The following is a 6,267-nucleotide window of genomic DNA, read 5'->3' on the forward strand; positions in this document are numbered from 1 at the left end:
AATATTTAATAAAACAGTTGTTAAAAATATATGTTCTAATGTTAACTATACTACATATATGCCATTGCATACATTTTGTTTTTTAAATAGGTTTTTCACAACTGGCCCCACTAGTTGATGATTTTACCCCCGATTTTGAAAACATACCACTTTAACAGCTTTTATTTCAAATACTTAGTGCTTTATGGATAGTATTTTGAAGACGTTTATCTTTTGTACATTCCTAGTTCATTTATTAATGTACTAAGAGAAAAGAAAACAAAACGACTGATTCTTTTGCTCTGAATTAAATGTTTGTGCTGTATTAATGTTAAGTAAGTTAAGGTAAAGGGAAGCTACAAAAATTTGAATGCCTGCTGAATGCTAGGCACTTTATAGGTATCATCTCAATTAATAACCCTGTGAAATGTCATTAGATTTAATTCACCAAAGAGTAGATGGAGGCAGAGTTGTTATCAGTTTACATGATTAATTAGTGGTATTCGCTGGGATTCAAAACTCTGCAAACTCAAGCCTTATATGGCTCAAACTAGTCATTAATGTGTCTTCAGCATGCATGAAAACGTAATGTTTATCCGTACAGACCATTCTCTATAGCAGATTTGAATTGATACTTAGCACACTTCATCATTGTCACTGGCTCTTTCGAAAGAAATGTTAATTTGTGTATTCTGGTTTACCATTCATTTCTTAACAAAGTTGCTATATACATTCCATAAAAAGTTTTCATGAAAACATTTTACATTAGCATGTTATGTAGTGGATTTTAAGTTATAACAGATAATTAACAGATATTTCAGCCAACGAGCCACACACATGAAAAAAATAAGTGAAAAGACAAAATAAATTGCAAAGATTTTACCAGTGGACCACAAAGTTAAGGTTAAACTTCTGTCTTTGCACGTGGAGGAGACACATTAGTCTAGCCAGAACTTTCCTTTTGCTTAGTAGTGAGGTCAGAGAAGTATCTCTGTCATTCTGCTTAGAAGTATAGATGGACTGCAATTGCTTAATTTATTTAAACTTACATTTTCAACGGGTCTGCTGTGTGAAGATACAGTCTAAGATAAATGCTTTGACTTGCCTCTACACAGGTCAACTTACTTCTCATCACATACATTTTTCTTATGTCATGTAAGTAAATGAAAGAGTGAAACGTTTTATAGAAAATATTACAATGGAGTTAACATCTGCCTCAAATGTACAGTGCATTTACTTTTTAAGTTAATCATTTAGTAGCTACCCTTTTAACCTCTACTATGTTCACAGTATTGCATTTGCTCTTGTAAACAATTCTGTTCCCACCTTTACATAGCTTATGACCTACTGGGTGAGAACATTCATTATTAAGTTTTTGCTATTTACTTTTATTTAAAATAGGTTTATTAACTAGCATTTCTCAAATGCTAAATATTTTTGAGCGAATTTTTCCTCAAATGTTGTATTCTACCTTCAAAACATTGTGTAACAGCAATTCTACATTATCCTTTTGAATGCTACCTATATATTGCCACATATAAAGCTATTTATCATTTTTCATTGCTATATTTTAATTCCTTTGCATTTTGATAATATCAAAAACAGATTAGGGCTGAAAAACTAAAAAAGATTAGGACTTGTATTATGCATTGTCTAGTTACTGGAACAATAAGAGAAATTCTATCTTTGAGCTTTTGTAATTGGCTTTCTGGACACCACTGACTTTATTAGATAATCTTTAAAAATATTATATGAACTATTTTGAATGAACCTAAATTTACTCAGGAATAAAATTTATTTTCCTAAATCCATTCCCCAAGTGAACAGGCTTATTTAAAATACGCCATATAAAAGTACTTTTCCTTTCTAATATTTAAGATTTAAGAATTAAAAAGTAACTTCTCTCAGTAAATGAGTGTTAATAAAACATTGACCAAATAAATGACCTTTTGTTAGTTTAGTAGATAGATGTTTCCAATTAATGCTTTTAAAATTATTCAGTAAAAATTGAATTAGTATGTATTCAACATGAAATTTTTATTCCATTCTGGCCAAGCCCTAACAAAATTAATTTTTCTAAATGAGAAAATTTGTCTTCTGTATTTTAAGCAGTACAAATATGAATTTTGCCTCTGATAATCAAATTTTATACAGTAATGTGTAATGTATCACAATTTAAAAAGTTTTAATTTTCTGACATGCAGATAAGGCCAAAATAAATAATACCATCTGTTTTTTTAATGCTTCTTTTTTCACTTGAAAATACATTTTTTAAATTTTGAGTATATATATTGTAGAAGTCCATGCAAATGGAAAAAGAAATTATTCTCTCTGAGATGGACTTTTTCAAGACTATACACATTCTGAAGCTAGAATAAAAACGTATGTATTTGTGCTATATTGTAAAAATAAAAAGAATACCAATTTATTCTTCTTTCTAATTATATGCCTTTAGAATAAATGAAATGATCTGCACTTTGGTAAAAAGTTATTTCACCTGAAATGCATTTCAGATTGCTTTTTAATAGGTTTTCTGCATTCGACAGACTTTCAGGCTCTGAATTTCAAGAACAGTTTTCAATAACAACAGGGCTATAAAATATATATAATCATGATTCGTAAGTAGTACTCAAAATATATTTTCAATGTCTCTGGGTTTTTCTCTTTCTAAGGATTAGACAGAAAGCATTAGAATTTGAATTTGCAGAGCCACTCATTTTAGCCTTTCCCATAATACTTTATACAGCCATAGATAATCCTCCTCTCGTCCATGAACATGAGGGTAAGAAAGAGAAGGCTTTCCAAGCCAGAGCAAAGAATATTTCTATTAAGGGATACAGACAGTGTCGTGTGTGTGAGTGTGTGTGTTTGTATGTACATATGTATTTATATATCTCCAGTAGTGTCTACATTACATATACATGTATAACATATATACATATATTTATGTATAACTATATATAATAAAATATCCATATAGTATGTATATATATAATCTTATATACATACATTACATATACATAAGTGTATATATCCCCAACAGCACATACACATATATATTATGTATTTCCCTGTCCAAATTGTGCTGCAGAAAAATCACATAAGTCAGAAAATGGCTATTGCAAAATATCAGATGGGTACCATCTTAACTTGGAGAGCCTGTCAAATGAATGGTGAATTATACTGGCATGATAGCAAGGGTACTCTGTAAAACCCACACGGGAGCTTATAGATTCTGGCTCAGTAGGTGTTGAGTAGTATATAATCATCTACATTTTGAACATGGATTGTATGTGATTCTGGCGGAGGTGATCCATCTAGACTGCGCTTCAAGAAACATTGGCTAGATAGAGTGGTTCGCATCCCTGACTTTATATTAGACTCACCTGAATTGTTTTTAAAACATGCTGATGCCTGGGTCACACTTCAGACCAACTAAAAAAGACTCTGGCATGGGGCATTCATTTAAGCATTTTTAAAAACACCTGATTTTAATATATAGCATTCAAGACCCCTGAGAGGAGGTACCAAATTAAGCATAAAGTAGCTTGAACATTAATTACAGAATACTACCGGAAGTACCTATTTTTCAAGAATCTAAGCTCATACTATTATTTGGCATTCTTCACCAAATATGGAAGTCAAAACATGTTCTCAATTAGCTTAATAGTGAAAAGCAAACACGAAGTTTGGACAATTGACTTTACTGCCCTGACATGTCACTGCCACAGTATAAATCTGAGTCGTCTGGCGCCATCCACGTGGCTGCCTGATCCTTCCTGGTTCTGACTCTTTCTGCTGTCACCCGCTTTATCTTACCACCCCCTTTCCCCTGTAGTCCTATATAAATGAGGGTGAATAATTTCACATCTACTATTATCAACAATAGCAAATTTTTAACTTTTGTTTTGCACACGTATCGTGGAACTTAAAGTAAAATACAAAAAAAAAAAATTTAAAAACACTAAAAAAGGAGGTTCCCATTGGAAGCGTTTTCCATTAAATGACTGTACCTTTACTCTGCTGAATAAAACAATTTTTTTTTTCTGCTACTCATTTCACAATTGCCTGACATTGGAGATCAGGAATGACATATGTTAAAGTTGTTACTGAGAGAGATAAACACACCATAAACTATTACTATACACTATTGTCATCTGAAATGTTACTCCTTTTCCAGTTGTCTTTTGTTGTGGTGGTTGTTTTTACTTTATTCTCCCTTCTCTTTTTCTCTCATGTGACCTGCCAGATGAGCACTGAGCCTTTTCAGCCACAGACACTGTATTTTTACTTGACATTGCAAAAAGAACAGTGGAAGTTTTAAGCTGTTTCTATCTGTGTGCATAATAGAAAGTGACATGTGTTCCTGGGATTGTCAAACAAGACCCAAAGGGCATCTGGATACATTGAAACTACTTGGTTGTACTTTTGAGTCTTTGTGCTCATTCGTCAATCCTTTAGTTCTGGCTTCCCTTCGGTTGTTAAAATTTGCTTTTCTTTCCTAAAGTCTCTAGCTAATTAGAGATTTCAGCATACAAACTAATTTTTTTTTTTTTTAATAAAAGGAGAACTGGAAATATTGTCACCTCTTGAACATTTTAGCAAGCTGGTAGAGGAAAGGGTGAATTATTTAATTGGATAACTCTTCAGCCGTATCTGACAAAAAAAATAAACTCTAATCCTCCTGTCCTCCTTTTGCTATTTTTTTTTTCATTCTCCATCCTTCACCCCTTGTAATTGTTTTTATAGGATTTAGTATTGAAACTATTTTCATGCAGAAAGGAAATTTTGCTGTAGAGTAAGACCTTCCAAGTTAGTAGCTTCTTATTAAGTTACCAGAATTCTTACGATGAATAACTTTACTGAGACATCTGTGACAAATTTAGGTCTACCCAAGAACTCCAACAACTGCCTGCTGGGTAAAGAAAAAGAGGGAAATGCTTAATGAGCAAAGATCTATGTAAAAGTCCTAAAGCTAAATTTTAATAGGAATGGCTTTATTTCATCCACTTGGAGGCATACATGAAAATTTAGCACAAAATAAGGGATTGGAAAATAGGCTTGCCATATTTATGACAGTGGTGGACTTTAGTAGACAGAGAATATGCAAAGATGCAACAGGTATGTAAATAACTCCAGGCAATTTCAGCAATCATGAATATATTTTACAGGCAATAGTTACCCTGGTTCTTGGTTAATCCAAATGTTTTCCATTGAATTTATTTGAGAAAAATAATTGAGAGAAATAAATATAATGTTTCAGGTGATAAGCACAAGTTTTAAAGTAAATATTAATTTTAATCCTTCAATCTTACTCACATTGCCTATGAAGCGCAAAAACTGGCTAGTGTTTATGAGGTGTTAAGTGTGTATGTATGTGTGTATGTTTCGGATGGACGAGGAGGGAGAATAAGAAAAGGTTAAGAACAAATGACACAACTTTTGACCAAGCATATTTTCACATAAAATTGAAATTAAAGTCCCATGTTACACATTAATATATTTTCAATATTTTAGAATTAGTTTCTTCAATTTGCCAGTTTAAAAATCCTCATATTCTTGCATATGAAAATATACTTGGTGAGCTGGAGGAGGGATTTAGACTGAAGTGTAATATTATTATTTTTGGTTCAATAGAAAGTGATGTGAGTTTCTAGAACTGTCAAATAAGATTCAGTAGATATCTGGGTACGTAGAAACTGGGTGTTCTCTTGAGAGCAAAAGGAAAAAGCAAAACCTAACTTTGGATAAATGAAACTGAAGAACTCATGTTGCCCTTTCTGTTAGTAACAAAACACAGGAAACCCAAAGCGACAGGTGATATATGAGCATCTCTTTGTTCTGCCACAAATTCTTTTTAAAATAGAGGTCCCCATGTGTTAAGTTTCTAGTCATTCTCAATTACTTGGATCAGATGAGTGAAAGCAAATACTTTGCCTGAATTTCATGCACAAAAATCTCATTTGCTTTGACTATAGATGCTTTCCTTGCTTACTATAATACTCATCCTCACTTGAGATATTTGGTTTTGTAGTATAGCCCTAGCATAGGTTAGCCACACTGCAAAGATAAAGCAAAATATCATTTGGCATACCCTAGTTTCTATACTTCTAGTAACATCTAAATTAACAGTGTTCTTATAAAGATGAGTTTGCTCTACATAGCTCTTGGCTCAATTAAATATCCAAAGTTTGAATATTGTTAAGCCAACTCTTAGTTAAATGTTGGCTGTTTTATACACACAAGACAAGAAATTAATATTTTTTCTTGCTTAATGTTGTTGTCTGA

This window comes from Macaca fascicularis, chromosome 11 (assembly GCF_037993035.2).
Source record: "Macaca fascicularis isolate 582-1 chromosome 11, T2T-MFA8v1.1".
NCBI lineage: Eukaryota > Metazoa > Chordata > Mammalia > Primates > Cercopithecidae > Macaca > Macaca fascicularis.